The sequence below is a fragment of the Ambystoma mexicanum genome, chromosome 10 (assembly GCF_040938575.1).
Source record: "Ambystoma mexicanum isolate Mex_15411 chromosome 10, UKY_AmexF1_1, whole genome shotgun sequence".
Classification (NCBI taxonomy): domain Eukaryota; kingdom Metazoa; phylum Chordata; class Amphibia; order Caudata; family Ambystomatidae; genus Ambystoma; species Ambystoma mexicanum.
In genome coordinates this window covers 939,078,290-939,105,413 of record NC_090932.1, presented here as the reverse complement: position 1 = coordinate 939,105,413, position 27,124 = coordinate 939,078,290, and the positions used below count along the sequence as shown (strand labels likewise).

General features: G+C 43.5%; 1 long non-coding RNA gene across 2 annotated transcripts in view; it reads right to left on the bottom strand.

Annotated features, from left to right (window-relative positions):
* LOC138491883 (uncharacterized) overlaps positions 1 to 16,878 on the bottom strand; it is a 112,329-nt gene extending 95,451 nt beyond the window's left edge. Inside the window, exon 1 of one of the 2 annotated variants that reach the window (XR_011276101.1) lies at positions 16,704 to 16,878. This is a non-coding gene — a long non-coding RNA (uncharacterized lncRNA). The remainder of the gene's footprint in view (positions 1 to 16,703) is intronic. The other variant, XR_011276102.1, reaches the window with a different exon arrangement.
* Positions 16,879 to 27,124: the final 10,246 nt, after the last annotated feature.

Genomic DNA, 27,124 nt, shown 5'->3' with positions numbered 1-27,124 from the left:
CCCCCACCTGTAAACCTGCAGTTTTGCAGTGAAGGAAGCGTGGCAGTCATAGAATTACTGCCACTTTTCCTGCCACGTTTCCCACACCAAAAACCTTATAAGGAAGGCCATTATCTCTATAATAAATGAGGAAGATGGGCCCCTCTACCCAAAGGGAATTACAAACAACACAGCAATGTTATCCTTACCTCTAAATCCTGATGCTTCCTGAATCAATTCATATGGCTCATGGTTACACGCATACACCTAAAAGTAAATGCATTGCATTCACAATAAAAATGTAACTGATCTGTAGTCATTTTAATGTTACCAAAATCCTCCTTAATTGTATGTAATGCAGTCAGGAACTCTTGTTGTTGCAATTAGTCCCCTTCTCCTTTCTCATAAAGGCATTCCATAGGAAATTACATACATGGTTATTCTAGGTTTCAGTGATGTCGCTTTCTCAGTAAACAAGTGTGTCTTTTTTATTATGACCTAAGTTCATACTGGAAATGATCATGGGTCATTGGCATTGTAACATTTTAAACAAAAAAGCCTGTTTACAAAGGTGGCACAATTGCATTTCTTTGTTTTTAAGCAATTGCTTCCTTCGCCGAGAATCTACAATATATTGGCTCTCAAAATGTCCTTTGTTCGTGGAAAAAGTCACGCTCAGATTAAAACTAATTACCTGTTTCTTTTGTGAGCACCAAGACAGCAATACATGTGTGCTAGCTGCTGATTCGTTTGTAGTGTTGATGAACCTTCACATGTGTTACAGTATGCACAAACACTAATAAATAACACATAGAAAATAAAGAATGCAGTTGAAGACCATGCTGCCTGGTCCGCTCGTCCCTTACAAAGTCTCTCAGCATCCTCTGCAGAACCTATTGACATGCCCATAAGCTCTGCCGTACGGACAACGCTCCGTTAGTGTGATGGTGAGAATCATGCCGGGCACACACAATGACAATGTATGTCTCCAAATACAAAGCTTCTCCCCACCTGGCGGAGGACTCTGTCACTTCTACTTTTAGCCATAAAAAACACTGACACATTCAAGATATCTGTGTTTTTTCTGCTCCCATTGCTGTCAGCAATGGCTTGTGAGACTCTAGTAAACCGAGACCAAGCAATGTGTGAGGGAGGAAGGGGGTTGAAGTAGTCACTGTACAGATTGTCGATTTTCATTCCAAAAAACACTTGTGTACAGGTGCGTTATAAATATTATATCATTCGATCACTACCAAAATCATGGCATTACAAACTAGATAAGATTGTATGTCCCACCCCACGCTACTGAACTTTAGACCCACTTTTGTGTTGGCAGCCACTGTCAAGACATAGTCCATCTTTTGGGCCTGATCACGACTTTGGCGGTAACGCCAGCAGTATTAGCCCTACCACCGAACTCCCCGGCGCTAATAGCGCCGGGTCATGAGTTCGGGGTAATGTAATTCCCCATTCCCCATTGAGCCCATTTGGGAATGCCCCATTCCCCATTGGGCTCAATGGGGAAAATTTGCGCTCTTACCGCCGGCGGATTTCCCGCCGGCGGTAATAACGCGCATTTTCGGCGGATTTCCCCCCAGCCAAGAGCTGGGGCGAAATCCACCAAAGTCCTGATTTGGCGGACCCTTAAATCCAGCGGTAATAGCGCAACCGCCGGATTTAAGGGTTACCGCCAAAGTCGTGATGAGTCCTTTTATGTTGACGGCCTGTCCCAGTTTTTGATTTTGAAAATCTAGTCATGCCATTTATACAGCCAAATTCCGCCTCTCAGACCCTGCTCTCCAAAAGTTATACATCTTACCTCACCACCCACTGCACAAATGAATACCAAAACAGAGCATGTCTCTCCATATAGTTATAGCTGCGTCCCTCTGCTCAGCCACCCCTTACCTCACATCCCAGGATACCTTCAGCGAGTGGGAGAGGAAGGAAGCTCAGCAAAGCTCTCTCACTGATATATAGAGTGAGAGATAAAGGTTGAGATAAGTGAGAGACAGAGCTTAAGAGAAAGTGAGAGATAGATAGAGCGCTAAATAGGCGTACAATACACTGTTACAGCTGGTAATTGATAACATAAAAGTCGCAACAATTTATAATTTCAAATATATGTTGTGTACATGATGTTTTTATTCGTGTGTGCTGCACCAATTCCTGAAAAGCAAAGTTTGAAATCATACCCTCAAATGGCGAAAGTTATTTCAAGGTCAATATGAGCTAATACGAGAACAAAATGATCTTTGCAAACCGAGACCTTTTGTTTGTTTCAACTATTAGGTAGTCTGGCCCTGGAGCTTCTAAATTGATGTTGTGCTGAAAGTGCTAGCCTCTGCCGATTGTTTTCTGATGCTCAGGACAGGCTACGCCGTGAGGTTGTTCCTTAGGGTCATATCAGAGCACGGAGATGTTAGGATAATGCCCCACTCACACTGTTATAGACCAGCAGGACGCATGCATTGCTCACAGGAGAGACCTACAAGTGATTGCAGTGTGTGGCTTAGATCGAATTTCCAAGCCCTAAGGTAGGTTCTGCAGAAATGGAAAAACTGATAAAAAGTATTGTGATCACTGTACAGTCCTAAAATGAGTTATTTCTCAAATGACCAACAGTTTCTGTTTTTCCATAAGAGATAGCCATGTTAGTTCCAGTTGTTGTGTTTACAAACGGCGGTTGAGAATGGCAACGTTAATCAAGTAATGGGATAGTAGTAACAAAGTAAACAGTCATTTTCACAAATGAATTCAAATATTCCGTGACTTCTGAAAACAGACTTGCAGCTATTTCCTCGTTTTCTGCATCCAAAAATGGAAATAGGGCACTTGCACTCACACTAATATTTCACCCCCCTTCATGTCAATTACATTCCAATTATACCACGTTTAGCGCTTTTTCCATCTTTTTATATAACTATATTGCACGTACTGTTAGCTTTATTTTTCCTACATGTTCCTTAAAGGTATTTTTTGTAATATGAACACTAAACATATGTTGCAGCCGCTTGCCCTGTTTCACTTTATGCACTTTTTGTAATGACGCCCAGAGGCAGGCAATGCATCCACCCCATCAGTTTTAGCAAACCCGTTGCCTCAAGGGTTAGTGTGATGAGGGAGATATTCTGTATTCCTGCTTTGCCTCTTGCATTTCCTCTTTTACATGGTGCATCAGCCACATTTTGCCTGCGGTTTGAGGACCTTACGTAAAGGCAGCAGGATGTGTTTCCTGATAGCATATCTGGAACCCTCCCTTCAAATTTTACCACTTATAATCATTACTTGGTGCTTATTCATTTATTTATTTATTTTATTTATTTATTTATTTATTTATTTATTTATTTGTTTATTTATTTATTTGAATTTGTAAAGCTCACTAGCAGCCCATAGGCATTGAGGCGCTGTTGCATGTGGGTGTCTTAGTTACAGGAAGATTACTTAGATCAAGGTTACAGTGAGCGTGTAGCCTAACAGTGAGAATTTAGTAGGTGATTACAGGTTTGGAATATCATACAGTCACAATGAAGGTTACATCACAGAGCTTAAAAACGTGCAGCCTAAATGGGAGCAAGGGTTTAGCGAAGGCATCTTTAGTACTTGTTTATACAAACAGCATCGTTTATATAGCTTTCCGGAAGGCTATATGCAACTATATGCGACTTATGAAGATCTTTCAAGCAAAGCACTTTAAATGCCATGCTGAATGCAGTAGTCACTTATCCCAAATACAAATTGATATCCAATGTACTGACTACTCGTGGATGAAAGAGTTCAGTCTGTGACCCTAAAGTTGGCACCCTATCAATCTTATTGAATTAATATCTTCCATACTATTACCACTTTGGTTCCCAATATCCCCAATGGCCCAAAAGTTGCATACAATCAGTTTTCGAATGTATGTGTGTTTCAAGTACCTGTACACTTTATAGGGGAGAGCAGAGAAATGCAAGTTGCCAACTAAGAGATGCTTTTTGGAAGCCGTTCATCGTGCACTAGTAGAGCATTGGATCATCGAGAAGTCCCTGTGGAGAAGGTGAGCCCATCACTTATTTATTAGAGAACCCAAGTTTATACTCTAAACGTTGTTCAGGTAAAGTAGACCACTTGAGACATTAGTGAGACATAAGGACCTGGTGAGACTCATAGCTGCACGACAGCCATGAGTACAGGCTGGCTAGAGAAGGCTGTGGGGCAGAGCTCAGTTACAACCTGTATGGAGACTGGACGTATTGTTCCAGAGCAACAGACTATCTGGCAGCAATAATCCAGACACTGGTGGGAGAGCAAGGCCAAGAGTCAAGTACAGAAAGCTTGCTAGAAAGAAAGCTAAGACCAAGATCCACACTCTCCACTCCCCAACTAACCTGAGACCGGGTGATCTACACCCCCCCTCTGCTTCCTTCCTTCCCTGGTTGTTTGCAGATTCCTTACTGCCAAACTGCCTGACATCCTCCTCCCCCATTGTTAGCCCACTGCTCCCTTATATCTCTTCTTTCCTCACCGTATCCCTCCACCTATGACTTGTAAATTGCTTTGTTGCTTCCTGCAGCTAGATCCACACTCAATAAATACTATAATAATAATAATAATAATAATAGAAGGGAAAACATTTCTACAAGACTCAGGTGGAGGCTGAAACCTACTTGCTGTGTGCTTTCACCCTATGGGAAAAGCAGTGTAAGGACTTGTCTGGTTGCTGCAAGAAGCCTCTGCCTTGTCCAAGAGGCACAAAGGCAGCATCTGCTGCAAGAGGCTGTTGTCTTATCCCCGTGGGACAAAGTCATTCGGCCTCACTATGATAGTGGCTTTCGGAACGCCACATTCTGAGTCTGCCTGCCGGAGCCGCTGCACCTGACTGGTCTGACCTTGTCGGGCACAGCAGCCACGGTAGGTAGAGCCGTCACAGAAGCACTGGCACCGTTAGCAGCAGTGCTGGTGCTTCTGTGAATCCAATCCCATGGAATCCTGTGGAACTCCACGGGAGTAGGGAACAACATTTACCGGCACTTAGCTTGCTGGTTCGACGGTGCCTGTAATGTCCCAGTGGCACTGGCAAGTTAGGTGCCAGTAAAATGTTACAAGTCCAGCGGCAACCCACCGGTAGTACCGGTGGGGTTCCGGACAGACTCATAAAGAGGCCCCTTGTTATCACTGGATGCCAAAGCCAGGATGAGCCAGGACCATGACTACAGTTTGGATGTCTGCCCAGACATGAAAAGTCATCAACCATCATTAAAAAAGTGTGCAGAGGCCATACCCTGCTAGAGACTGTAAATCAAATCGAATATTGTTCTAGTGGATGCTTGGAATCCTCAGAAATTGGGATAAGACCAGGTAAGCACTTAGGCCCAGCAGACCGTTAGACTAATAACTACTGCAGCACAGACTTTGTGTTACTCCAGGCTCTTTCTCCATTTTTCTAAGCCATTTCTCCTCCTCGGGTACACATATCCTTCCAAACTATCCTTGAGAAACCCAATAGGGTGAAGAGAGGGATCTTGTGCACCCTGAGAAACTGGAAGGGTTGTTGTGCATTAATATACTATGTAAGGTAACACCCAACTGTGGGGAATGTCTCAACGCCAGAAGACCTCCTTAATGTTATGTTATCTTTTCTTTGCCACTGCCTATCTGGCATCTGAAGACCCATTGTCGAAATCCCATTCTCTGTTGTTTCTCCGTTTGTATTGCTTGTTATTGCTTGTTATACTGACCCATAAAAAAAAACCTTTTGGTAACCGTGATGAACCTAAATTTGTGTCTTATTTTGCTCTCTACTTGTGACTGCAGGTATAGCCCGTCAGGCTTACTGGATTGAATACCGGCATGATCTGCCCTGTGGGCATAGCCTCTGGTGAGGTAGGTGGGCTGGGAGATGGCTTATAAGTTGGTATCTTGGAAGAAAGTGTTTTCCTTGGATATCACATATCTCATGGGCATCATGATTCTGCAGTGATTTCCGTGAAAAAGAGGTGATCCAGGATGCAATTTAGGAATCTGTGATATTCCACAGACAAATAGCTGGCATACTGTAGTGTTAGAGGTGACATCCAAAGTCAGGTGGCCTTAGCAATATTGTCAAATCTAATTATTTACCATCTCAGATTAACTTTTAAGTGGATGGGAAAGCCAGAGGAGATGGCCTGCTGCATGCTGGTACCCTCCCCTAGTGTTAGAATATGCCTAAAATAGAAATTGAGGTGTTAACACTGAATATATGGTATGTTTAATGAGCATGTATTGGCTCCAGAGGCGAAACCTGATTTCCAAGTGTGGAAGACAAACCACATAAAGGTATGATTGAACGAACATGGCCAAAGGCTTCTTGAGGTGAAGCAGATGGGCTCCAATCTAGAGGACACCCAGAACAACAATAATACAACCATCAAAAATCTGAAGGTGTCCTTGAGAGCGGTAACTGTCCAGAAGGATGACCTTCAGGGGAGATTCTGCCACCCTTACATTTGCTTAGTGGGCCTGTCGGAGACAATGGAGAACTGAAACATTAAGATGGAAATCGCTACTTTTGCACATGCCTTTCGTTCATTGGGTACATGGTTTTGGTATGAGGTGGAAGGCAGGGGGAATGTACTCACAGGCAAGGGTGGTTGATCTGTGTTGGAGGAGTTAGGGTGGTTGTGAGCCTTCAATTTCTGTCTGTTTTTACATTCATCTGCAGATGGGGACTTTTATGGAGTACCTGGTCTGGCATTGGTTACCATGATCTACAAACATCATGCTTTCAATACAAGTGCTTGTAGGAAAAAGTGGTGCAAAATTTATCCGGGCCAAGAATTGTAGCAGCAACCCAGACCCCTGTACAAAGTGTATGATGGTGTTGAAGCTTGCAGCCGGTGTCTGTGGCTTAGCACTGATGTGAGACAGTGATGAGAATTCATACACACCAAAGAAAGGTAAGAGCATAGGGTAGCTTGAATTGATTGAATAGAATACCATAGCATAGTGTAGCATAGCATGGAATTGCAGTGTAGTGTAAAAGGAGCATAGGGACTAACAAACATAACACTACTGACATACTAATAATTAAACCTAGCATACTAAAATGATTATTGTTTAGAATGGTGCAAACCGTGGGTGCAAACTGGGGGTGTAGATACTGAATGCAGGCACAGACTATGCTGGTTTGGAAATAAAATGCACAAATTAAAACTATTTTATGATGGGGCCGTGAGGCTTAGAGTACGAGGAATTTGAAGAATCACTCTGCCTAAAGCAACCTTTGTTTAGAGCTTCCAGCGCAGGAAATTAGAACGAAAGTGTTTCAAATATCCATCCAGGGCCACTGAGCTAAACCCTGTACAAAGGTAACTGTGAAGGAGCATGTGTTAGCTATCTGGACAATTACAGGGAGCTAACATGACAGGCACAAGTTTGATTAATGCATGATGTCATGAAAGGAGATGTGAAATTGCTGGTGAAAACATGTTTTCTTTAGGCAGATATAAGGGGAGGGAAGCAGAAGTGGACTTAAAAAGCTGAGAAGGAGGAGTGTGAGAGGCTGGCAAAGCGATATTGTATGAAAGAAGATAGAAGAGTCGAGAAGAAAAATAAAATTTGAAGGGATGCTAATATCTGTGTGCTGAACTGAGTGCTTGGAGACTGCAGCCGATGTCAGTGGAGGAAGGAGGGGCTGCTCCAATGGGTAGTGGCTGTTACCAGAGGCTATGATAGGGGGGGGGCAGAGGGGGCTATAGCCCCAGGTCTTTTGGTTGCAGCTCCGGGTAGAAGCTTAGGGACTACAACCAAAAGGCTATAGCTGGCCCCGAATCCCGCCAGTCCCGACATAAGCTTAGCCCCTGATCTTTTCCAGACCTAGCAACACCCCTGGCTGTCGCAGACCTGAATGAAGGAGAGGCAGCCGGGTTATCGAAGACTTCCAATGCAAGCTGAGTTTCCTCACTGAATTAGGTGAGAATGCCCTGTCAAAGTGATTATAATGAATGAAGCAATTGATTAGCAGTATCTTTATCTTGGCTTGGGAGGTGTGAGTTTGGGTAAAATTAAAAAAGCGACATACGCACATATATTTTCAATGTGTCTTTCCCTTCTATGTGAAAGGCACAGATATTCCACTGCATGAAAATCATGGTATACAAATTTGGTAAACTGCATGCAACATATGCAAACTATAAGTTCACTAAGGTTTACGAGTATTTGAAACCATTTTTGTAAACCTTTGGTTTACATTGGGTTTACACGTAAGTAAACCGTGGAGTTATGCAAGTCCATTTGGACTTAATATTCCAGAGATTTGTAAACCCCAAGTTTGCCATGGTTTACAAATCATAAATACTTTGTAAACCTAATGTACACTAAAGTTTCATGCACAATTGAACATTTCACTTACAAAGAAAACTTATTTGTAAACCTTTGCAAACCTAGTGTACACCTCAAATTTGTGAAGATGTGTAAACATTTGGTTTACACCATTTACTATTGTTTGTAAACCTAGTGTGCACCTCAAAACTGCCATTAGTAAACAAATGGTTTACAGAATTTACAATGTGTGTAAACCTTTGCAAATGGTGTTCAGGTCAGTCTTTTGAGTGCTCTTTCACTTTAATAGTAATGTTGTGTACCCCTTAAAACACAATGTTTTAAAGGTTTTGTTTTAGGAGTTTACTAACAAAACCTTGTATAACAGACCTGGAATCTACTGCCGTAGCTGTCCTCCCCTCTCTGCAGTGACTTAAACAAGGCACATATGATTTGAAGAAAACAACTTGATGTGATGCACACCTAAATAAAAGGTTATACAAATATATATTTAAAGCCTCTCAACCATGTGACTGCAAGCCAACATTACACTGCAGACATCGCATAAGCTGTAGATCCATACAAACCATGAAAAACAATAGCAGGGATCGAAATTGCCAGGTCCTAAGAGTTATTTATCTCCTGGTTATAGCCAAGGAGATCCTGGTTACCTCGAAACCAAGAGCTATCAGGAGCTTCTTCTGACACCCCAAGCAAGTGACGCTATACCAATATGGTATTGTAATATTAACTGGGTAGGTTTGGGTATGTGTATAAAAGAATCATGGACAAACAAGAGACATTTAAAGCATATTGGATAATATATAAATGGACAATAAGCTAGAGTGTGTGTCTCACGCAAAGTTTACATTTGCTGTGCTCTATGCACCAGCTCCTGGTTCCCCTGGTGTAGCTCCTGCCTAGTTGGTGATGCCTGATACACAGGAGCTGAATTTTGCTACTGGTCAAGAAATCCTAATTTTGACCCCTGCAATTGTAACCACCAATGTTCTCTAGGACGCTAGATTCTTGCTACACCACACCTAAATGTGTTATGAATTGTTGGTTAATTGTCCATTTATGGCTCTTTACTCGTCTTTTTTAATCTAAATTCACCAGTTGCTCAGATTTCATAAATGTCCTCAGTGTGCCCAAAGTACGAAAACTTTCACAGGGTAAATTAATGTAAGCAACAGCTACACATCATGTTTACAGCCATGTGAACCAATAGGATAGTGGGTTTAAAAGTTAAAGAAACAGCTGTAAAGCTGACCATTAGGCATATAGTGGCCACTGACAAATGTAATAGAAAAAACAATGATGAAGCCAGATGAGGTCCTACAGCACATAGAAGAGATCTATAGGTGAAGCCAATGTATGCTATATTGGAAACCCACAATAAAAACAATTTGAAAAACAAGGTCCTCTATTTAGACAAGTCCAGCATATGCTTCTCCTAGCCTGTAAAGTACTGGTGTGCACCTCAACCCTGCTTCGATGCAGAGCATCAGCTCTGACCTCCCAGAGGTTTCATCAAAATCACAATTCTAATCCCAGTCAGTATCCAACATGATTTCATATCTTTTGATTGGATTAGGGAAATCTGACTAAAACGCAAGCAATTTACAAGGCACACGCGTTCAAAACAGAATAATAGCAATTACATTGTGTGTGACTGGTCAGGTAGTTGTACAAATAAAGCCTTCCAGGTAGTGGGGAATGTTCAATGCGGTCATTAGAAATATAGAAACAAACCAATTGGGCAGTTAGGCACATCTGTTCTGCCAATTCACTGATGAGGCAACAATTTAATCATTTTAGCTTCCACTATATCAGCCACTGATTACTTGGCAGAGTTCACAAAATAGCAATATTAACCACTTACAAAACAAAAATAGCTAAACATTCCAACTTGGGTCTTAAAGTGTAGAGCATTTAATAATTTTTCTGAAGAATATTTCCTGTTGGAAAGCAACATCATTTGTCCCATCAAAGGTATTAGACATAGCGATTGGGCCAGGATCAGAGTTTTGTCAAGTGGGGACTTAAAAATAAAGTCTGCAGATTTTCCAGTTTATTGAGGCTGTCACTTACTCCTCCAGAACCAAGTGTCCACAACAATGTGTTCCAAATACACACTTTGTAAAGTTTGGACTCGCCATTGTGAAGGTGTTAATTCTCCGTGCCCTCATCATGGAACTATGGTTGTGAAGCACTGTATCCCCCCTAAGAATGTGGGTATGAAATTAGCATGTTGTGAATGACAACATACACATGCATAGCTCAAATTCTAAAAGAGCAAAACGAGGACCATTAGCTAATTGTGACTTATTGAGAAAGAAAGAAAGAAAGAAAGAAAGAAAGAAAGAAAGAAAGAAAGAAAGAAAGAAAGAAAGAAAGAAAGAAAGAAAGAAAGAAAGAAAGAAAGAAAGAAAGAAAGAAAGAGAAAGAGAAAAAGGGAGAAAGAAAGAAAGAAAAAGAAAGAGAAAAAGGGAGAAAGAAAAAGGCAGAGAGAGAAAGACAACCATTTGCCAAGAGTGGCAGACCGCTTATAGCGAGCGCCTCCTCCATGGCAGATTGTAAGGAAGTAGGCTAACCATTAGCAATGAGTGGCAGACCGCTTGGAGCGAGCGCCTCCACAGTGCCTCTGATTCAAAGAAAGGAAGAAGATGACCATTAGAATAGTGTGAGACTCCTTAGAGACAGATATTTATTTTGATCCAAGGAGTGGAGGGAGGGCAGAGAATCCCAAGCTGGAGGTGAGAGAGAATTGCAGAAGGAGGGCACAAATAAGACCAAGCTTTAAATGCTGAACTGAAATGTTCACAATTTGGGACAGTGGTGCAGTTCACATCATTAAGCCTAAATGCATGTGCATTGTCAGACATTGAGCAGCCTTGTATTACAATAGCCGTTTATTACTTTGCATGCGTGTGAAGTCTAAAAACATCTAACCCTTCAAGCAAATTCGCCTTACCCCTTCATTTCAAGTTAAATATTCTTCAGTGAATGACGTGTTTATTGTGCTTTTAATCAACTATCAATAAACGCCTACCCAAATTCGAACAGCCTTCCCAAAATAAATAGGATTTATTACCAATCCTGGTTAGCATTAAAATCCATCACCAACATAAGTCTGTGTAGTGCTGCTCTTCCCTCGTACCTAATCAGAATTCCAGGAAACCAATTCATGCTTGTAAAACACAGAAGGTGAAAACCCTGGCGTGCAACTATATTTCATCTATTTACAGGTACCCATCTTTACACTAGCAGTTGTCTTGCTCTCTTACCGGGAAGCTGGAATGGCATAGAAGTAACTCTTGGAACACAGACTGGGTAAAGGCAATCTGGCTTGCAACTCATGTCATCTGACTGACTATCTACTACCTGTTATTACCAGCAATGAAGTTATGAGATTGTTACTGGGAACATGTTCCTACTAATCAAAATGAAGATTTGATGGCCAGGAGCAGCTCTGGTATCTTGCATCACCTAGTATACAGGAAACATATCTGGAGAACCAGCAGTTAGTACATGGCATGCTACAAAAGTAACTTTCATTTGAGATCCAAACTATTGCCAGTATATATGCCTGATTGTAATTGTGTTTGATGATGCTTTTCTTTTTGTTATGGTGTGATTGGTTTGTGGTTTATTTTAAGCTATACACTAGGTTTTAATATTAATATGCTGCATTTTACTTTTAAATGTCTTATATGTGTCATAATGATCCTCTAAACACATTCCCAAAACTAGTTATTTTCACATAGGTATATTTAAAATCGAAACGGTTCGACTAGGGAGTCAACTGTAGCTCCTGGTATTGCTTGGTTTGAAGCTAACTGGGCTCTATGAATTTACAAGCATGAGATAAATAGCTCCCAGCAATTTCACTTGCTGTATTCCATTTGATGAACAAAATGGTCAGTCTTGCAAATTTGCATGCAAATACACTTATTTATGTATTGCTTATTTATATAGCACCTATACATCAAATGTTGTTTGAAGGCGCCACAAGACAAAAACAGTGTGTGGATGAGGGGGGAGACAGGGAAGAAAACAACAATAATGGTCCTACTAGGCCTTGTGTCATTCGGCTCGTGCAAGTGCAGTAACAAGGAGTGCAGGGGGGAGGAGAGTGGGGAGGGGTGCAGGTAGAGGGGGGGGTAAATTCTGGGGTGGGAGGGAAGTATGGGGTAGAGCGGTGGCATACAACTTCAGGGGAGAGGAGAGGAATAGGAGGGCCCATTGGGCTAGGCAAGTGCCAGGGGATGCAGGAGAGAGATCCACATGCTAAGTGCAAGGACGGGGGTGGACCAGGCTAGGTAAGGATGCACACCCCATCAAGCTAGTGAGTGGAAGGGGGGCCGGAAGGGAAAGTGCAGGTTAGGGAGACCAGACTGCTGGGGAAGACTGGGTGAGGAAGGCCTGGTGCCCTGTAGGACTCAGAAGGGACCAGGCAGCCTGTCCATGAGACAGAGGGGGGAATTAGCAGGGGAGGGGGAGAGGAAAGGAAGAAGAGAAAAGGAGTGTCTTGAGAAGCTTCTGGAACTTAAGGAGATCTGGTTCAAGCATGAGAGGGGCAGGGAGGCCATTCCACAGGGAGGTATTTAGGGAGAGAGATTTGGATGTAGCATGGTCCCATACCAAAAAAAGCCATGTGGATGATGCAGAGGGTCTTGAACTTTATCCTCACATCCACAGGGAGCCAGTGGAGAGATTTTAGGGCTGGAGAGATGTGGTCCATGAGTTTGAGGCAAGGATAAGTCTCACAGTCCTATTCTAGATTAGTTGAAGGAGGTAAGGGAGGATAAATGTAGATTGAGGAAGAGGCTATTGCAGTAGTCCAGTTTAGAGAGGACCAAAGCTCTGGAGACATTGAGTTTCTGGGCATAGGTGAGTAAATGAAGAATGCCTCTCAAGAGGTGCAGCTGAAAGTGGGCCTTCTCAGCAAGGTCTGTGATATGACCAGAGAAAGCGAGAGAGGAGTTGGAGATGTCGCCAAGGTTTTTAGCCTCACAAGAGGGTGGGGGGAGGGGCCCCATGGAGGGTGGCTAGAAAGTAGGAGGGAAGGAGGAAGCAGGTGTCCCAATGAGAAGTATCTCAGTCTTACTGGCCTTAAGGCAGAGATTGTTTGCAGTGCACCATACCTAAATAGCAATCAGGCAGTAAACAATGAGAGAGGCAGAAGAAGAGGAAGTGGAGGGAAGCTTGAGGGAGAGCTGCATATCATCCAGAGGAAGAGTAGTTTGCCCGGGGGTGGGGAGGTAATGGAGATAGGGCAGTAATTAGCAGGGCAGCAAGGGTTGAAGAGGGCTTTTTAAGGAGGGTGCACAAGTGAGTGCTCGGGAGCCAGTGGTCAAGGATTGACTGCAGAAATCAGCTAAGGCTGGAGGAAGGGTGGCAATGTTGTCCTTGATAGTTGGGAGCAGGGGAGCACCTGTTTGGAAGAGACATTTATAGAGATGACTTGTTTAGAGACCTCACCCGGTGCTATGGGCGTGAAGGAGGAGAGAAGGAAGGAAAGGGGGGCCAAGCGAAGCCTGAGAGCATGTGAGGAAAAAGTGAGTACAAGAGAGTGAGCACAGTTTTAGTTTTGAAGTGGGAGGCTTGTGCAGTGCAGAGGGCCTGGGATTGTAGAGGAGAAGTGGAGACTGCAGTAGGATTGGCAGTTGTTGGTGGTCCCAGAGATGCAGGCTTGAATATGGGCCCTCTTCTTTGAGTGGATGGATAGAGAGTCTGTATTGTCTTTGGAGCAGGCGGCAAGCCAGTCTATCAGTGGATGTGCTTAAAGCCAGCAACTCTGCATTTGCGTTTGAGAGAGGCTAGGTCGCAATCATAACTGGTGCGGATCGGTTTGTCCGGCTGAGTGGGTCAGACCGGAGGGTAGAATGGTGAGGGAAAGAGTCAGAGGCTGTGGAAGAGTCCAGTGGCTGCATCAGTAGAGTCAAGGTGAATATTGAAGTCTCTGAGGGGAAGCTTGGAGGCAGAGACCAGGAGAGACCAGTGAGGTCAGACCACTCCGAAAGGAAGTAGGAAACCGTACCAGCGTCATATAGATGGCGGCGAGAGTCAGTGAGAGGACAGAAGAGACAGCAAGCCTGCAGAGGAGGCATTCAAAGGAAGAGTAGGACTGAGTGGGTATGATAGTAGACTCATTCAGGGAAGATCAGGGCCGCTCCGCCTCCAGCACATTTAGACCTGGACCTATAGAGGATCTTGAAGCCCTCAGGGAGGAGTGTGTCAAAAGCAGTGACAGAGCTGCCAGTGAACCAAGTCTCAGTGAGAGTGAGGACGTCAAGGTCAAAGTCTTCAAGGAGGTGACAGATAGAGGAATGTTCAACAGCAGAGCAAGAGTTGTGGGTGGCTAAGTGAAGCTCGTTGCCACCTTTTGAAGGTCTTCCGAGAAGAGGTATAGGAATGTGGTACACTCGTCGGTGTTGACATAAGTGTCAGAAGGGGTGGCAGAAGGAGTGGTAGGATAAAGGAGGATGTTGATGAGAGATGGAAGACACCTATCAAGAAGGAAGAGGTTGGGCTGAGAGACCTGGGCCATGGCAGTGCCATTCAGGTGGACATTCATGATGCACCTAGAGGATGGGAAGCGTGCCAAGAGTATTTCCCATCTGCGTCCACAATTAATGGGTGAAGAGTCCAAAGGTCTGGAGATGGAGCGACAAAGAGGTGGTCAGTGATGGTCTGCCTAGAAGAAGCACCAACATAGGCATCAGTGATGGGCATGCCTGCATTGGAGACCAGGAGATCAAGGTTGAGTTCTTTCAGGAGATGTCGGCAGATGTCAGAGGAGTGTTTGACGGCTGAATGAGAGTTGAGAGTGGCAATCTGGAGAAGGTTGCCAACCTTGAGAGACTTCCGGGGAGGGGCGCAATCAGGAGGTACGCCCTGCAGAGGTGAAGGAGCCTGAGAGAGGGCAAAAGAGTAAGGAGGAGAGGGCAAAGTGGCCAAGGAGGAGGCAGAGGGCGAGGCAAGAAAGCCAAAGAAGGGAGAGCAGGGACAGCAGAATTGATGAGGTACGGGAAGCGTCTATCAAAGAGGAGAAGAATGGCAGAAAATTAATTTGAATGTGGAAATAGAGACACACAAAGACTGCCTGATATCTAAAAATACAGATAACACACATGACCAAATAATGGCACAGAAATTAACAAATAACGTACACATCACACATTGCACATGCAGATACAAAAACAGCCCAATGGCACCAATCTACTTCTGTCACGGCATGGATCAATGTGTGGATGAGTGACATTGGTGCAAAGAACAGTGGTAGAATTACATGGGGTTCTATTGATGGAAGACAAGTTTAGTACCTAAATCCAAGTTAGGTGTTTGGGCAACCAGGCTTTTAATCTTTAATTGTTTGGAGGAATTTTTCACTATGTGGCCGAGTCAGGGTCTTGACCCCTCCCAACCAGTCATAGGCTTACCAAGGCGTATGCCAGAGCCGATCCTATCGCAGAGGACGGGTGAGGGAGTTGGGGGGGCTTAGGCCCTGACCCCCCTGGGCATGTACCACAATGTGTCTGGGTTTCTCCTATTTCTGGACCTATGGCTAAGACCCGGTACAGAACAGGAGGAGCAAACTGGTTGCCCTAATGGACATTAGCAATCCTTCCCCATTCAGGAACAGAATGGGAGATCCAGCACTCACTGCACAAAGCACAGAGCTGCTGAGGAACTGGAACTAGCAAGAGACTGAACAGGAATAGGGCAGACCAGGGAGCACTCCACAAATCGTGTTTGTAAAGTGAGGCACTAAGGATATAAGAGGAACAGAAAACAAACAATCAAGGTGACCTCATGGCTGGCAGTAGAACAATAGGGATAGAAAAGGGATGCAGAAAAAGGCCCTCATGAAGACTTCCAGGGGAAGTCCCAGCAAAGAAGGGAAGGGTATGGGAGGAAATGACAGTAGATCAGCTAGTGAATGACAGGGGAAAACAAGTGAGCCAAGTGTCCAATGGAAGCACAAGGAATTATCTAGACAGGAAAGGGAGGACTATACAAATGAAGTAGTGTCAGCTGGCAGTGAAAGATGCTTAGGCGAGGTTGGGAGGAATTGAAGTAAGACCAAAAGACCACAGGAGCATATGCAGTAGGTGGAGGATTTGTAAGAGGGTTTTGGTGTGTTTGGATGGAGGGAAAGTAGAGCTTTGGGAATGAGTAGCTGGTATCAGTTTGGTTGTTTGTATGTTCTTGAATGAGAGAGCAAGAAAGAGAATGAGAGGGGGAGACATAGGGAGAGGTTAGATCAGGATATTAAAGGCCAAGTAGAGATAGGAGGGATGAAAAGGTACACTAAGAGGACAGAATAAAGAAGGGATGCGTGGTGGATGAAAGGAAGCACACTAGACAATGTGCAGTGTACAATCTCCAAATAAATACATTTAACATGCGTGTTCTGAATGGCATTTATGTACCTTTTATAGCTTCTTGTCGATGACAATCCAATGTCAATATTACCTTTTCTGCCATTTTGTTACATACAATGTCCAGCAGGTAACGTGCCAAGTTGCTCATCTGTCTTTGTTTTGCCATCATCACTGTTTACCTTGGTTTCCCAGGGTTCACCACGAAGTCTGTAACAAGAAGAAATGTCCTCTGTGAATATAAGAAATTAAAAATGATTATAAATGTATAAAGATATGGAAATTATCCAAATATTTAATAAAGTCACATCCACAAGAATATTTTCTCTTTTTGGTGGTCTGTTCATCTTGTTTCCTTACTGCTTTTCTATTTTTCTGCCTAATTGGTTATTCATTAACATTGTATCGTGCTTTGGTGAAACAGTTTTGTAAGCACAATTACATAAAATTATAGCGTTGTAGGCTTATGCATATAGTCTATTGCTAATTTTACACGGGTATCGAGCACAAGATGTCTTAACAGGAATGCAGGGGAAGTGGGGAGAGATGAGGCAGGAGACTACTTAGATTTCACTTGCATATTGACAGAGAAAATAAAGCATTACTTTTAATAGGGGTGTCAACCAACTTTCTTTTTTACTCAAGGGGTGCTTACTTCTGATGCTGTTGCCGAACCAGGACCGGGATCAGATTGAAACACTCTGTGGTTTCCGGCCCCCCTCTTTTTCCACTGAAGAGCCAGTTCCAGGCAGTGTTCGATGACCAGCTTCTGATGCAAATCCTTTCCATCCTAGTACACTGCAATATTATATTACACATTCCATAGCAACAAATGGCATTTCTTACTGTAAAATAAATGAAACTCACTACCTATGGTGGCTTCTAGTTTGACAAAAATAGTTTTATTATATCTGGATATTCAAATGTGTTGAACACCATGCTTAAAAAAAGCTAGTATTCACCTGAGACATGGGGCCAACCCAGTGGGGACAATGAGTGCTGCAAGCACACACCGCCCCATGCACAGGCCTGCCAGTGTTTTTTAAAAGCATTCTTCAGAGAGCTAATGACTTAATTGAAGTTTTAAACCCACTATTGGTGTAATAAAAATGTCTTAACCAGGTCTGCTTTCAGACACTCAATTTAGAACTGGTGCAGCAAGCCTGCCGCTTCAGATAGTTTGCATTGAGACAGGTTGTGAGGTGTATAGTTAGTGCTGTGACCAGTGACCAAATTCCCTTCTACTCCAACTGCTTCTCCCGAGCCCACTTCTTCCCCCAACTACCTCCCCTTCTGCCCCTACCCTTCTTACACCCCCATACATACAATATCTCCCAACAAAGCACAGACAATATCTTCTACCCATACTCACACTCCCTTCCGGACAACCTCTCCTTCCCACCCATCTACTCGATGACTCTCACTATGCAGTTGCACACCCATACATACAATATCTCCCAGTAACGCGCACTATTTTCTACCTACACTCACACTACCAACCGCACAACTTCTTCTGCCCACCCAGCTACTCGATCACTCCCTCTATGCAGTTGCACACCCATACATACAATATCTCCCAGTAACGCGCACTATTTTCTACCTACACTCACAGTACCAACCACACAACTTCTTCTGCCCACCCAGCTACTCGATCACTCCCTCTATGCAGTTGCACACCCATACATACAATATCTCCCAGCAACGCACACTATCTTCTACCTACACTCACACTACCACCCGCACAACCTCTCCTGCCCACCCAGCTACTCGATCACTCCCTCTATGCAGTTGAAAGGGCCAAAAGGTACAATATAAAACACCCAAATGAAATAACCAAGTCACTCAATCTACCTGCCGCTCATACAGTCACACCATCACTTAGTTACATTCAGTCAGTAACTCAATATTAGTCACACAGTCAGTCGCTCCCACACAATCCCAGTCATTCAGTTACAAGTGCTTGGCATGACTCAGTCATGCTTACTCTGTAATCGTCACAATTTGTTACACTAAGTCACTGATTAAAAATACAGTCATGCTCACTCAGGTAAACAGTCGGTCATGCCCAGTCACTCAGTCAGGCCCACTCAGCCTGACATTTCCCAGAAAGCCCTCAAAAGTAACATTCAGTTGACACTCCCCGTGTTTAAATTCTATGTTTCACAATGTGAAACACCTTAATTGTAAAAAAAAAACAAATCATGTCTTAAAAACAGGTGGGATCTCTATGAAAAAACAATGACCAAATGGCATAAAAGAAATGCAAGACTGAAAAGAGCAGAAGTTTCAACAGATTGGATCTTTCAAACCAGGTGGCAGGGTGAGGGTTGCACCTCAAAATATATCTGCATCCGATGACTACATCTTGGTTTCCGGCACCCAGTGGTGGAAGTGGAAAAAAGGAAATAGTGCATCCAAAAAGGATGGAGTTGGATGGTCGGACAGATTGCTGCTGGTATGGGTGTCGAGTGATGGGTGACCAGGCAGGATTGCAATCTTTGGTCCAGATTGTTACATTTCAAGGTCTACAGTTATGTCTTATAGAGTTTACTTACAAAAACACAAATTGCATAATAAAGCCACATGACAACATGTACATCCTTAGAGTAACATGTTAAACCAAATGAATATCATTGTGGCTTTAGTTTTCATATGCTGAATGTAAAACTATAAATCCCAGAATGCAAGATGTAAACCTGAAAAAACTCTTTAACTCCACTGTATTTTCAGTGATTTAAGACATGCAAGAAGTTGTGAAATAAACAAAGATAGATATGCAGCTTCTATGTCACAATAACGCTGTAAACGTACATTAAAACAAAGTCATTTGCTTCTTGAAAACCACGCAGCACCCAAGAAACGCCACGTGACGTAGTTTTTTTTTAAACATGAGGGGGTTGCTAGTCGTGCTGGGGCAAGTAGGTCAGATTGTGTATGCATGTAGTAGAAGAAAACTCATATGTATTAAATGTAATTGCGGAAGCCCCAACACTCTCTGCACATGCACAAACACTTAACATGTGACAAATTATACCTGCACCAGTGCAATCACACGTGCTGTTTTTGCGCTGGTGCAAAAAAGTGATGCTCAAATAAGGCGAACAGAACACCATCTCAGATTCTTCATTCTGTTGCCGTTTATTTAATATGGAGCAAAGCCAACAAATGTTGCTCCACCTTGCGCATCTGAGTGATGGCACCCTGCTTCAGGACCAATGTGTTTTCTATACATCCAAATGCAACAGGAAGCAAACTTAGTTTGTCTTCATGTTTTGCCCGCCCGCAAATACCTTTATGTAATGAGGACCAGAGCAAAAATGTATCCGATTTCTATTATACAACTGGTGCAGGCAGGTATATGTTCCATCAATACCTACAGTGCCAACTTTATTTGATCTGTTCTGTGTTACCAAACACGTAAGATGCACAAAAACAAGCATTTGGGATGGGGACTCCCCCACCCCCACACACCCCTTTCCCCCGCCCAATTTAATGGCAAAGGGCACACCTTGGTTGTTCTTTCTTTACTTGGCTGATTTATTTGGTCGGTAACAGCGGTTACACAAGAGCAGCAAGTTTGAAAAGTCAATTCTGTGTCACTAATGCCTGCCCAAACGTCCCTGCGTAATTAGGGAAATGTGGCCTGAAGGCATCGTTTGTTTTTCCTGCGAATGTTATAAATTCCTTGCTTTCTTTCTCTTGTAGGTTTTTTAAACATGCACACTGAGCATTTTGAATTAACACTTATTGTTAAGAGTGCTCCACAAATCATGTCAGACATTCATTATTTTGAGTACGTTTTCCAAACAAACCCCCAGTTTTTACACTAGAATCCGGTCTGCCTCTTAAATCAACCTAACGTTTGCATGCGCACTGAGAGACACGGATATCATGAACAAACGCGGTGAAAGCCTCACTCTGGAATTAACAAGCCTGAAAACGTGTGCCTCATCATCTCCTTAACTTATTCTGGTATTTGTTTTTCGGTTCCCCCGGCCCACGTTGGAATCTCCATCGGCCATTGCTACTGGTTCCCAGACTCCCAGTGCTTCCAGGCCGGAAGCAGTATTGCCAGGTCAGATGGAAAAAATACGCTGAATGTCCCTCTAAAACAAGCACAAAACACGCTGACTCCCAACCAGATACGCAGAAAAAACGGTTCTACGTGATTTCGCCAACCTATTTTTGGTCGTGGTACTTTTCATCGCCGGATTTTACATCGCCAGAAACCCTGTTTTTTTTTTTTTTTTTTTTATTCATGGGGGGTTCCCCCCAGACCCCACCCTTACTATTATAATAATACCCCAACAAAACACCCCCAAAATAAAACGGGGTTTCTGGCGATGTAAAATCCGGCGATGAAAAGTACCACGATCAAAAATAGGTCAGCGAAATGCGTGTATACCGAAAAAGCAAGTGCACTTATAAACCACTGTGGATAGGCCTCTAAATGAAAAAATACAGTAACGCAATCATACATAAAGATAAACCAGATATGCTAGAACTAAAGACATTTATTAAAATTGCATTTTATTTTCAGGAAAAAGTGTGCACTTTAATTTCTCATCTGAATGGGGCTTCTAAAAGCACATCTTTGACAATCACGCAATTTACTTTAGTAACCTGGAGTGCACATCATGTGGGGCAGTACTCTGGATGGCCCATGCAACTCGTGAATGGGTGCAATAGGCGTGAAAATGAATCTTGACCCTGCTAAGGTGAGTACTCTATACTTGTCCAAGAGCACACACCTAGAGAAAGGAAAATGTAAAGTCGTGCACCCTGCCATTATCAACGAGGTCACTGGAAGGGATGAAGGAAACACAACTTTACAGAAACCACCTACCCATGGTCAGAGGCGGTTGTTGGAAGTAGGTAACATGGCAAAAGTTGAATTGCCCACAATCTCTAATATGTGCCTTTCAAAATATTGAGTCTTCAAGAAAAATAAAAGCTGCACATTTGTAATGTGATTCCAGTAAAGTCAAATACGTCTGGACGAATAGCACCTCTGACCAATTCAAATAAAGGTTGGTAGAGGGATTTCTTTATTTGGTGTAAGGGTTGCGGCAAAAGCTTCACATCGTAGGTAGAATCACAGAAGGATGGGGAATGTCCACTAGGTTGTTCACCATCTTATTCCCCCAACATCATTATATTGTACCTTTTGTTTTTCATTTTCATTGCTACTGGCTTGTTTTGTAATATTCTGGGTCACCCGCCTTCCTTCCAAGATCTCCTATTCTTGACACTATCTGCTTGTCCTTTCTTTCTCTGGTTTCCTCTCTTGCACCTGCACTATCACACATTTTCCTCACCTGCCCTAGCTCCATTCTTCACCCTCACCTTTCATCCACCTATCCTTTTGTACTCTCTTCAGGGACATCATTTAGGGGTCGCCAGGGGTCTTATGCGACCTTTGAAGTCTCCCTTGCTACCCCTGTGGTTTCCCTAGTTAACCCTAAAAAAATGTGTTTTATTGTGGCTCCTGGGCTGTGGCCAGCAGCATGTGGCTCTTTGTTTCTGGAGTGGCTGGTTTTCTGGTAGCTATAACTGGTAAGATAGCTCAGTGGGTAGAGCGCTTGCTACTGCAATGTGTGTGTGTGATCTGCAGGTTGCATCAACTGGGCTTTATTTGCTAAATAAATAGTTAAGTGCATTTGAACTTTTATTTCGCCAATAAAATCCCAAATAAATAAAACTAATCAGCCCAACCCTATTACCACCCAATATCTCAACCACATAACCCCACCCAATATCTCAACCACATAACCCCACCACCTATGGTGGCTGGGTTAAAATCAACACTGGCCACAAACTTAAAAGTAGGACTACACTTCCAATATACACCATCCTTAAACCCCCTCACAACCCACATGTCAATGGGAAACCCCACATTAATAATGTCCATCTCCACCACTGGACCTGGATTCGAACAGTGCTGATTTGGATGTGACTGTGAGAATTGCTTGCTCATAATCTTCATTACTCCTAGGCCTGTTCTTCCTCATCGCAGTACTTACTCATTGATGCCCCGCCTTCATTAGCAGGACAAATCTTCCATCTTTTTTGTTGTTCCACCTCTATCAGTCATCATGTACATTATTGTGCCCGCCGATAAGCCTGTAGTTCCATACCTCATAATCATATGGACCCAGACATCTCCACTGGGCCTTACGCAGTGGGTTATAAGTACTGTGTCAAGCAGGAACAGGACTAGGAGTAATGAAGAGTATGGTGGTTGAGATGTGGGTGTGGTTTTGATGAGGATATAATGTTGTGATATTGATGTAATGTCTGATGTGAGTGTGATATGGAATGAGAAATCAAGGAAGTCCCCCTGAAATGTGCTCTCAGGGGACAATCGGCAGTTTAGGCAAAGGCAGTTGACCTAATTATTCTCTCACTTAATCGCCAAGGGCACATATTGCACACAGCCTGGGAGGCCATCCACACGCTTCCCTGAAAACGTGAGTGAGCACAAAGCAGGACCAGCTTAAAATGCATGGGGGTTTGTAGCAGGGCATTTCCAAATTATGTTTGGTGCTCAAAACCCATCTGAGGTGCCTGTCAGGTGCATACATTATAATGGAGATATGTTCCAACCATCAATCACTCCCTGTGGTTTTATTCGGAGGAAAAATCATAGATAAAACAAAAGATTGAGGGTTGAATAACTGCAGCTCATCATAGGAGACGTTTATTGGCCTCTGCATGGTAAAATAAAGATAGGCAGCCAACAAGCTAATAAACTCTCTTTGTTAGCAAGGTGCTAGTGTAGTTGAAACCGGATAGAAAGGCAACAAGGTGAAAGGAATGCTGCTGGATACTGCAAGGCCGGAGGGAGTGGACGGCCTGAGGGTGACATCCTCTGTAATAATCACAATCTGTTACACTAAGTCACTGATTAAAACATATGGTCAGTCATGCTCGCTCAGGCACACTGTCACTCAGTCACACAGTCAGTCATGCCCTGTCACTCAGTCGTGCCAACTCAGTCACACTCAGGCAACAGCCAGCGTAGCAACCCCACCAAGGAGACCACCACGACGAACCATCACTGCTGCCATTCTGACACTGCTTAGTTCCCGTCCCCTGCTCGACAACAACGACGAACCAGCAACATTTTTCGTCAAGAAGGAGTCTATCCTGGAAGGGTATCATCAAATAAAGGTGAGAGACTCCACCACTTGGCCCTCCAAGGCACCCAAGGTACTGTGACGAGGAAAAGAGACTTCCTGGAGGGGTAGCACAAGGGTCCTGGATTTGTCTGGGCGGGCCCTCCTGCTGCTTTCCACGTACTTTGTGATGGTGGGACCTGGAGAAGCAAGAACATACAATTATTCAACATATAAGGACTGGGCTCTAATACAAAAGCAAAGTATAACGAATCCTGGTGTGTTTTAATATCTCTGCACCCCACTCTCTCAGTAAGTACACACCCTCCAGATCTTTATGTTCCTCCGGCACCAATTCTCTGCATGTCAAGCGAGCGAGTCGCCAAACAGAGAGCTGGTGGACGATCTCTATCCTCGGCTGGCTCCCTCTTATGGAACAGCCTCACCCTTCCTCTTCGCCTTGAGCTGGATATCCTCAAATTCCAAAAGCTCCTCAAGACTTTCCTTTTCACCTCCTTCTTCCCCCCTCCCTCTTTTACTAAATCCCACAATCGCTGAGATTGGTGACTATGGCCCTTATGTGTCCACCTGGATCCTGGCTTCACCCCCACCCAATCGCTTTCAGGCTCCGTCCACTCCCAGCACTTGCTTTAGGCACCCACTGGCCTGTGCTATCACAGGCCTGCACTTATTTATTGGCATCCGACCACTCACCAAATGATCTCTGCCAGTCACTTAACAGCTTGCAACTTACTCCCTATCACTTCCCTCCTTTGTAATCCTAGCAGTTGCCCCCTCATCTCTCTCTCTCGGCCCCTGCATGCTCCGAGTGCTCACAAGGTCTAGTAGGACCTCTCTCTTTCATTGTTATATTTGCCTTTCATTTCCATGTTCCCTCCCTATTGCCCTGTGGGGTCTTTGAAGCACAATTTACTTGATTGTATAAGCACCTTACAAATGCACAATAAAAACAAACAATAAAAACATGACTTACCTTTTATTGCAGGTTGCCCAGGTTGGGGCGGGGTGGCGGGGGATCCACACAGTATTGCCTTTTTATTGTAAAAAAAAACATTCTGCCAGTGTTCTAAAGTAATTGCCTACATTTCTACATTTATGGTTTGAAGTTAAACAGTGCTTAATAATTTTAGTGCATTGTATGACATATGCCCATTTAGGCCTATTGATTAAGCTAAGAATAACTGTGGCACCACATAGTACTGTATATATTGTTTTAACTATTGCAGTAGAGTGTTCTGAATGCAAAGTGATTGTTATTTATTTGTATCTATTCACCTAAGCCTAATGTTGGCTAATAAAAGAACTTTGTTAGCACATAACAGTTTGTAGACATTCCTTTGTGGGGGCTTGGGGATTCACTGTACTTAAGAAACATCCTGCATCACTGCCCTTGAGTCTCAGCATTGGTTGCTCGTCCATTGATACCATTGGAGAACCCTGGCTCCGGTGCCTCTGCGTCTCTACCCAACCATATAGTGGATAGTATCACAGATACCCCCCCCAGTCTTTATGCCTAGATCATACTGCAGTCAATTCTACTAGTTTACCAGACAACTGTAAATAAAACGATAAGGGCATATGTACACTGGGGAATTTTTTTTGGAAAGAATTAAATGAAGAGCACTTCAAGCTACTGAAAAACATGTACGAAGTAAACAAAAATAGAGTAAAGTGATTCCTAAGAGCAAACATGTACAGAAAGGGTTTTTTATTTTTTCAAGTGCCCTATGTGTAGAGTGGGTTAAATTCCCAGCATCACTGTTTAACCAAGTGTGTGATACTGAGCTTCATGTTCTTCCTCTTTTGCTGCCAGTCACCAAAGTGTCTTGACCCATCCAAAGTACTACCCCAAAGGAGAATGAGTGAAACCATTTTCCAAACCCTGTTAGGCTATGTTTTGAGTCTTGTGTAATACACAGCAGCTATTTTATGTTCCCCAGTAAAGACTGGGTCCTGTAAGCAGAGACCGCCTGCAGGGGAATCACCCTAAACCACAATGATCCCTTCAAGGTTAGGCCTATCACACTCATGCATATATCCTGGAGGGACCTCCTCTCAATGCAAAGCTGCCCGGTGAGTTTCGTGAAGAATGTGAGAGAAACTCGGGAGCATACATTTGGATGAGAGTGGAGGGGAAGAAAGGTGTGAACAGTAAAATCAGCAGATAATTGAAAGGAACGAAAGTATAGAAAGTTGAATGCACAGCTGAAAGCAAGAGCAAAGCAGAAAGTGCAAAGTTGATAGAACGGAGCAGAATGTAAAGCAAAAAGCAAAAAGTGAGCAAAAGACTGATCAGAGCGGAAAATGAGTGAGAGTAAAGTGTGCACAAAGGTGCGTGTGACCCATAACAGAAAAGGGTGTGTAAGGTAACACGACAAGAGTAAAGGAAAAGTGCTAGGGGCACAACAAAAAGGAAGGCAACAGTGCAAGTGTGCACAGGGGTGCGAGTGACCCGTAACAGAAAAAGGGTTGCAAGGTAACACAAGAAGAGTAAAGGAAATGTGCCAGGGGTACAATGAAAAGGAAGGTGACAGTGCAAGTGTTCACAAGGGTGCGAGTGACCCGTAACAGAAAAAGGGGTGCAAGGTAACACGAGAAGAGTAAAGGAACAGTGCCAGGTGCAAAATAATAGGAAGGCAAAAGTGCAAGTGTGCTTGGAAAGGAAAGAAAAAGTAAAGGAGTGCAGGAGGCGCCTGAAGAAGACAAAAATAGAAGAAAAAAACATACAGAGGAGTCATAGGTCAGAGTGGTCGCGCTGAGTAGGAACCTATACCCTGGCGTTTTCAAAAGTATCTGGCTTCACCACATACGTGAATATTATGTGTAAGGGACTAATGGAAAAGGCAAGGTTCATCCTGACACCTGGAACTGAGCTATTGAACTTGTGTTTGAAACTGGAAAGGGGCCTGAGAAGGGGAAGGGAACCCTGAGAAGCCTATTGAAGAAAGCAAAGTACATCCCGATAAAACTGGCTTTGTGTTACAAGTTGGAAGGGGCCTGAGCTTGGGCAAGGGAACCCTGAGAAGCCTATCACAGAAAGCAAAGTGCATTTTGATAAAAAAAATTGAACTGTAATATATTTTGTTTTGTGTTGAAAGCTGGAAGAGGCCTGAGCTTAGGTTGAAAGGAGTGAAGCATGAGGAAGGGAACTCTGAGAAGCTTCAAAAGGAACTGTGGTACATTTCTTTTGTAGTGTTTGGAACTTGAATAAGTTGGAGCTTGGGGAAGGGAACCCAAAAGAACTCAGAGACACTGAAGGTATTTGAAATCACAGCAAGGGCCCTGTGGAGGTCTTAAGAACAGCCCTATTGATTGAACTCATTTTTGTGACAT